Here is a 9,341-nt window from a genome sequence, read left to right as displayed (position 1 = left end):
AAGATCCCTTCACATTCATCATATTTAGGCTCCCCTAAATATGAGTTTTCATCATCTTCAACGTACTTAGGCTCCTTCTAAATACAATATCAAATCAAACTTCTTCCAAGTTCTACAATAGTTGCCGAACCAAAATTTTCAACGACAAATACAAAGATTTTCAATAACAATACATGAAGGTTAAGGCTTAGACAAACCCTAAGCTCAAAACTCTTAATACACACTTTTCTAATAAATAGGCTAACCCTAAAAATGAATAAGAGTACAATAAAAATAAGGCTAGCTATAGGAATATATTTCTAGAGTGAATAAATACTCTCTGTAGGAAAATAAGGGAAGCAAATACGAAAATTTGAAAATCATACGGACAGATATGGAAAAGATATTCTGCAAAATCTGCTGCCAGCATGTAACAATATTTATGACAATGTCTTTGATATGTTGCACATCATGTTGTTCAAATTTTTCCTGTAATAAAATCAGCTAACCACACTACAGACCATAATAAAATTAGTCAATCACATTGTAGTAACGTTAAGATTAAGCAATAAAGCACTCAAACAAAACCACTAACACAACCTTAAATGTCATTTAACTACTTTTTTAAGCCTAAAACTAATAAATCAAATTTGGCCGAGGATTTTATCCCAACGTTCCTCGGGAGATGAAAACTATGGTAAAGAAATATAAAAAAAAAAGAGCATATTTTTCAAAAGCTAAATAACTATGAAATTGACCCTTAATTTTCAAATGAATTTGTACCTTTTTGTTGCATAAATCATCAATAACATTGATCTATTAAATACAAGGTAAAAAAAAAAACACTTTCAATCCCTAAGGCCCTGTTTGGTAACCATTTAGTTTTTTTCATTTTTCTTTTTGAAAGTTAACTCTATATACATTACTTCCCCCTCCAAATTTCTTTCTTCATTATCTACATTTTACCAATAGTTTGAAAAAACCAAGCAAAAATTTGAGAACTAAAAAAAGTAGCTTTTAAAAAGCTTGTTTTTGTTTTTGGAATCTGGCTAAGAATTCAATCATTATACTTTATAAAAATGAAAATCATTGTTTTAAAAAATAAAATAGTTACCAAATGGGACCTTAAACTTTCATACAAGTAATAATATAGTTTTGGAACTTTAGTTGGTAACGATTTGATCGCTATACTTTCAAATTTATAACAATTTAAGCTCCTAAACTTTGAATAATAAATAAAATTTTGTCCCTGTACTTAATTTTTGTAACAAGTCTCTATCATGAAAATATTTTCAAAATTAAGGGTCAACTTTTATATATACACATAGCTAGTATTTATATATAATTCACAAAAAAAAAACAAAAAACAAAACAAAACAAAACATCGACTCCCCTATCATTTTACCAATCTAGTGTGTAAGAAATTTCATAAAATCTTAACAACATTCTTCATAATAAAGACTAAATTGTTACAAATTTAAAAATATAAAGACTAAATTATTACCCACTGAAGTTCATTTTATGCAAAAAAATAAAAGGAGCATGGCAAAATTTGTGATTTAAGAACCATAAATCTTTTTACGACCTTACTTAAACAAGAAATGTTCTATAGGTTGTATAATAAGTCTTCTTAAGTATTTGTCCATATTGGATTGACTTAGAAGACTTGGCCAAAGTCTTTTAGGGTAATTAAGTAAACCTACATGCACTCCAAGAGAGAAAACTGCATTAATTAGAAGGGGTTGGTTGCACAAAGAATAATTAGAGTCAAAATAATAAAAAAATGATTAGGAAAATGGTATAAAATTAGTGCCAGATATCATTAATAGTAGCTATCAGTGATGACTATATATGTAAATGGGAAAAAAAAGCCCATACGCAACCCAAATTTTGCACTTGTTCTTCCGATTCTCTCAAATTTAAAACTACCATTGATAGTTGCTATCAGTGCTAGCTTTTGAGAAATATTAATACAACCATAAAATAGTAACACTTGAAATATCACCTTTCAATTTACTATTAGTTTTCAATGGCTATCATTGATACACTTTGATCAATTGTAATCAAACTTGAAATATTAACACCTAAAGGTATTAGTAAATATCAATGATAGACTTTTATAAGTAGTTGTTAACTTTTGAAAGGAAACTATCATCTTTCAAAGATGACATTCAAAGCTATAAGTGATAAAAGTCTATCAATCAGAGGTCTATAAATGACTATCTTTGATATGTACCTAACTCATATCACCAATATCATTAATATTATTCATTTTATTGACGTATACCTAAGTTATATCACTGATATGCAGATATCACTTATAGTTATGGATATCATTGATAGCTTCAATCAGTGGCTATCACCGATAACTTTTAGCAGTAGCTATCAGTGATAGACTTTCATCAAATGAAGTTGATTTTTGTATTATTAATATCATCGATATATGGATATCACCTAAGTTTTATCACCAATATCACTTACTTATATCGTAGTTATCGGTGATGGCTTCTATAATTGATGACATGCTATCAGAGATAACTTTTGCTATTCATTTTTACCATCAAATTACATGTCATCGTTGATAGCTTCTATCACTCATAACATGCTATTAGTGATAACTTCTAGGCATTTCATTTACATTTTAGTTCGAGAGTCAACTTTATTAATTAAATTCACTAAGTTGGCTATTAATGATAGACTTCTATAATTTTTGAAAAAATATCAAAGATAAAGCTATCAATGATAGAAAATATTAGTAACTATCACTGATAGACTTTCATTGGTGACTATCAATTTTGAAAGACTAACACTAAAAGCTATCAGTGGCTATTATTAAGAAAGTTTTATCATGACTATCAATAATGAACTTTTATTATTAAGAGACTTCTACTAATGATGTCTACCTAAATTTGATATCATCAATACATGAATATGACTGATATCTATCTAAATTCTATCACTAATATTATTAATAATTGTTATTATAAATACACAAATATTAGGTACACAAATACACAAATATTTCAACTTGTGCCCTTCATTTTGGATCATCTATACCATTTTTTCAAGTTTATTTTTTATAGACATCATATTCTTAAAGTCCTATAAAAAGGAAAAACGGTTGGCCTTCTGATATCGTTCACATTTCTCATTTTTTGAGAAATAAACTCATTTAATAACTATTCTCATTTCTTATTTCAAACTTTTAAGAAATATTTCTAAAAAGGTGCAAATTTTTAGACTAACAAAGGTAGTTTCTTTCAAATCCATTTTCATTTGCTATTTATATTTAATGTTTCGTTATAATAATCAAATTTGATGATTGACTTGTTGGTGTTAATTCACTTATGAATTGAATACTTTCAAGTCTTGGATACGAAATTCAGCCTCATAATTCTTATGAAGATAAAAGAAGTAAAAATTGGATAAAAGAAAGATTATTTAAAAAAAAAAAAAAAAAAGGAAGAAGCAAAAAATGAAGAAAGAAAAGAAAATTAAAAATATATATATATATAAAAAGAAAGGGAAAAAGTAGAAATCATAAAAATGAAAGAAAATAAAAAAAATAGAGAGAAAGGGAAGAAGAAAAAACTGGAGGAAGAAAAGAAAATTAAAAAAAGAAAGAAAAGAAGAAGGAAAGAAAATAAAATTAAAAAAATTAAAAAAGGGAAAAAGCAAAAACCAAACAGAGAAAAGAAAAAAAAATAACAGAGAAAAACGGGAGAAATGAAAGAAACAAAAATCGAAGAAAAGAAAGAATAAATTTTTTTTTTTAAAAAAAAAAGGAAAAAGAAAGTGTGGAACAAGACAAAATAAAAGAGGGCGAAATTGGAAATGAGAAAAAGTTTAAATGTTAACTAGCCAATACTTCTATATTTGTAAATATTTTAAAGAGGTGATATAGTTTTAGATTTTTTCCTTATTTTATTATCTATTACAAATATCCAATTAGAAATTGATCTGTAACAATGTTGCGGCTTCTTGAATTCTTAAGGATGTTGTGATATATATTGTTCATTTTGGATATTGGTCTTACTAGTTTTGTGTTTTGTGTTTTGTTTTTGTTTTTTTTTTATTTTTTTATTTTTTGAGTTTCTATAGTTTTATTTTTGGTTTTATCTAAAAAGGCACTATATATAATTGGGGATATTTGTCCTTCCTTTATAGACGACTCATGATTCATTCCCTTATATCTAACTAAATGTGAGACTTTGATCGCATTTTCAACAATTCTCTCCTCGAACCAAGAACCACCAAGTCTCCTCTCAAATATTCATATCTCCAAATTACACTTAAGCACACCATTTGTCTGAGAAAGCATAATCATGAAATAGTGTGATATCTCCAAATTACACTTGAACACACTGTCTATTCAAAAGCACAACTATGAATGGATACTACCATGACTTCATCTTCCAAGGTCTAGACTTTTGTATTCAACACCCGAGGATTCTTCCAACATGGCTAAGTCAAGGCATGTCTCTGACACCACACTATGTTAGGGGCAATCAACCTCCACATATCTTCATAACAATATGATATTGTTCACTATGGGTATACCCTCATGACTTTACTTTTGGCTTCACTCTGTTGCATACCATTGTAAATAGTTTTCCTCCCTTATAACCTTATGTGATCCCTTTATCTAATCATTGTGGGACTTTAATCACATTTTCAATAATGTATAAATTTGACATCGATATAATGGGTGAGTCAACATTTTCATTATATATATCTTGGAAAAATCAACGTAATATATGTGGAAGGATTTGATACTTGAAAATTAGGAGACCTTACAATGCTTATAATTGTTTCTCTCATAGTTAATTGGATTTGAGATAGAACCTCATGTTAATAATATTAATGATAAGAAATTTAGTATTATTTGTTAGAGATTTGCTGATTGTCTCTATATTTTTCTACGGCAGCTTCTGTCGGGTTTTGTAGTTGTCTCAAATGATGTCTTAAACATCTGCATCAAGCATATCTAATTACTGCATAATTTTTTTATTTTCCTAATCTTGAATTTATATGCATAATATTTTTATTTCCTAATTCTAAAAATCTCTGCAGAAATATATTGGTCAATATCTTTTTATGGTGCATTTTATCTTTTTAAAAAAGAAAATATTTTCTAGACATTCTTTCCTTAACTGGCCACGATCATTTTAAGACGAATTCTGATCTTCTTCGAGGGTTTCTACTGAAGAAAATCAGACATGAGAATTTTCATGAGCAGCAGAATGATCGTTCCAAATTCCATTCGTATTTGAACATACACAATTATAATCAAGAAACAGAAACTAAGTGGTCATGCACAAAACGAAATTACAGCATGCTTTAAAAAGATCAAGGGAAGAATTATATATACCTTTGAAGACTCATCTTCAAACTCCCTCGATCATGAACGCTCGTGCAAAGTCCAAGATTGCAACTCACGAACGCTCGTGCATACTCCAAGATTGCAACTCGTGAACACTCGAACACAGCGACTGCAACATAGCACGATCACAGTGACTACGAACACAGCGATCTCCAAGATCACAAACACAGCGATCTCCAAGATCATGAACACAGCGAACGACCTCCAAAAACCTTGGCTTAGCCGAGTTGAGTACGACACCACCACAATGGCTATTTTGGTATTCTTGGTGTGAGAATCCAGAAGTGTGTGCTCTGTGTGGACTTGATTAGAGGAATAACAATCATGTAAACGATTGAGCAAGTGGGAGATGACAAAGGTCTATCGTATAGATGATGCCCAATCGTTTAACAAATGTTATGCGATCGTTTAGTAAAAGCTCTGCGATTGTTTAGCTAAAGGCCAGCTGAGTGAACTATCGTGTAGTGTCACTCCATGATCGTCTAGCCTCTCTTCAGTTATCGTTTAGTGAATCTAATCTACTTGACAGCCTTTCCGTGAGTAATTTCTGAGAATGGAAAATCTCTGACAACAACTACTAAATTTAGGGAAAAAATTTCCTTTTATCTCACAGTTACCATAAAACTACCAATAACCTCCTACTCAATTGGTTATTAGAGAAAAAGAGATAATTATCCAATAATTAATATTATTATAAAAATATATGATAACCAACTTACTATAGTATTTTTATTTATAACCATAGCTCTTTTTCTATTTTATGGTACTTAATATAAATCTCATTTACATTAATCCTCTACTTTATGTATCTTATACATCACACCGATCATATCATATATAATTGAATTACCTCTTGTCAATTTGAACATTTCAAATCAACACCAAGAACTGATTCTCAACTTGAATCCATTGAGCTACCAAGGGTTATGAACCTGTAGCTCGAAGCTCCAACGAAATCTACCATCTGTTAACTGCCAAACACTCTACTAAAGGCCGACAGCTGAACTCTCTTTACTACAGATATATTATGTGTCCATATCAACCAATCAACAGCGCGATAACCCTTCACAGATCGCTCGTAAGTACAGCTGGGCCAATAACCGTTATGCCCCTATAGTTACATCTAACTCCTTAAGTACTATTGGTCCCTCTAATGAACATAAATCATAGTCCTACTATAACTGAATCCCCCCCTTCAAAGAGAAGTTGTGGCCACTATGTTTAAGACCTAGAATCAGTCCTTAAGGGAGCAATCTATCTACTTACCCCTACTTCGGGGAAGGTAGGCATGTTGAGTTGACAATCTGACCACTCTCACCCATATTAAGCAAAGAACTGCCCTCAAAGACAGAAGTTCTCAAAACACTCAAGATTGAGGTTATGTCACCTATGGTCATTTAGGTGAGATGTAAGTCTCCAATATCAACAACGTTATATACATAGACTAGTCATCTCGTGGTCCAGTCTTATACAAACTCTTTGTATAGGACACCCTCACTCACATGTCTCCACATGAATGGTCAGGATCTACCATCTGTAATAGTTCACAATACTTGCAAATCTCTACAAAGCGGACCGTATTCGTAGTGTCACTAGGATCAGGTATCCCTCCTTAATCTTTATACTACAGACCTTTTTAGGTTATCATTTAAGGCATGATCCACTTGTATATCTCATATACATGCTTAAGTTTTCATACAATAACCATGAAGCTTTGTTTATTATATATGAGTAAATGCCAAATAAAATAACTCTTATTTTATTCATAACAATGTGTATAGATTACAAACTATAAAACTCTGGGAGAATTATGAAACCAATCCCAACAGCTGCATTTGTTAACTATTAGAAGAGTGTAATTCTTTGTGATCAAATAGTGCATCATTTTGATTTGTTCTGGCAACCGATTTGTTCTTGACGTTCGTTTTCTGCATCGTGGGTTTTGTCGATCTTTGCCCACTTTATTATGTTGTATATATCTTTTGGATAAATCATTCAAAGAACTTGAAGATATTACTTGCCTTAAGGGGAGCTTAAGGCATATTTGAAGAGAAGGGATTATCTATCTTAGAGGGAGCTTAAGACTTCATACTAGATAAAGATTTCTCTATCTTAGGGAGGACCTAAGATTCATCAGTGAAGGGAGTTCACTGAGTTGCAAGGAAGATAATCAAGTGGAGAGGAGTCTCACATACTATTGGAAGCTGAAGTGTTCAACACTAATATTATCATATTTAGGGGGAACCTAAGGTCATTTGGGAGAGAGTCTCACATCTAGGGAGAGCCTAAGTGACTTATGAGTTGGGCTCTATGTGAGTCACTATAGTAGTAAGAGTATTACAGATATGTACTACATTGTAATTGCTTAACTCTTTAATATTAGTGAATTATATTTTTTGGGCACATTGTCTCCCAGACGTAGGTGGTTTATCGTCAAACTGGGATATCAATTCCTGTGTGTTTTTACTTGTTTTCTTGTTGTTGGTATTTTGTTGTTACAGTGTTTGTTAGTTCTTTTCATTTAACCTCTATATTTCGAGTTACTAGTCATCCTATCACATTTTTTATTATTAAATCTAAATATTCATAATATCATACAATGCACCTATTAGTAATAATAAGAAATATTAAGTCAGTTAAAAAGGTGAATGATGATTATTAATTTAGATATTTTTATGCATTTTTTATATTTATATTTTTTAAAAAAATATCAATGGATGCGCATCAATATTTCATTGTTATTTCTCAATAAATAAATATATATATACATACATTTCATCGTCTTTTTCATTCACACATAAAATTGAAGATTCGACATTTACATTTTCTTTTCTTTTCTTCTTTTTTTATATAAAAAAAATTGATACTAATATTTAAGACACTAAATCAAATTGACATACAAATATGTTAGTAATCATGAAATCTATAGTTTAAATCCTTTTACCTCAATTGTAATAAAAAAAATCATTTAAAACTTTGGGTTAATTATACATATTGACATATAACTATTTATAAATCCGATCATTTTGAAAGAAAAAATGTTCGTTTTTATACTAAAATTAGGTCAGCCATGAAAATACACGCCATTTGAAAAGGTACCAATTGAGTTGACTTGTTATTTATTTCGAAAATAATTTCTCTCATTATTTGAAATTTTTGTCATCCTTGAAATCTATTATATTATTTAATTTAATTTTTTTTAATTATTTATTTGAGTTATTTAATGCCACGAACTAGTCAAATATGCGAATGGCTTTTTATATTCTAAAAAGACAACTAATCATCCCAAGAATATTATCTCCATACCCTCACCAATCCACAACATGATTCATCTATAACATTATCATAAATTAATCACATCATAAAAATATTGATCAATTGTTAGTTAAAAAAAATAAATGATAACATTTCTCGGTCTCCTATAATTCCATTTTAAAAATGATAGTTTTACTTGGAATTATCTAGTTTCATTTTATTAGATTGTTGTTTCAATTTTGATTTAGTACTTAATAGAACAAAGAGGTAGAAAAATTAGAGTTTAACATATATAGTTTGGGTTATGATTAAAGTCATAAATGATGTTGATTTATTTATTAAATATTAGTTCTTTAACAATTTTGTTTAGAGTTCAAAAAAGTCAAATGAGATTATACCGACATTTTATCTCTGTATCAAATATGAAAAAAGAATACATGAGAATTTGAACATCTCACATTTTGGTCGGTATCATAATATGCCTTAATTAGCATAATTATGTCAAGTCTTTTTTGTAAATACAAAAATTGCAGAGTGCATACCAACACATACATAGCTCAAGAGAAAAGGTCTCTAAGAGATGAGTCTCCTTGAATCTCCTCAATAGAAGTCACTAAGAAACATCTCAAACCACACAACTTGACTAACTATCTAGGAAGGACGAAAGGTAGTCCCATAGACTCCCATAGACTCAAAGATATATTACGCTCACGACAAAAATGCT

This window comes from Benincasa hispida, chromosome 1 (assembly GCF_027475165.1).
Source record: "Benincasa hispida cultivar pf3 chromosome 1, pf3_genome.v1.1, whole genome shotgun sequence".
Lineage (NCBI taxonomy): Eukaryota > Viridiplantae > Streptophyta > Magnoliopsida > Cucurbitales > Cucurbitaceae > Benincasa > Benincasa hispida.
This window is presented reverse-complemented; position numbering follows the sequence as displayed.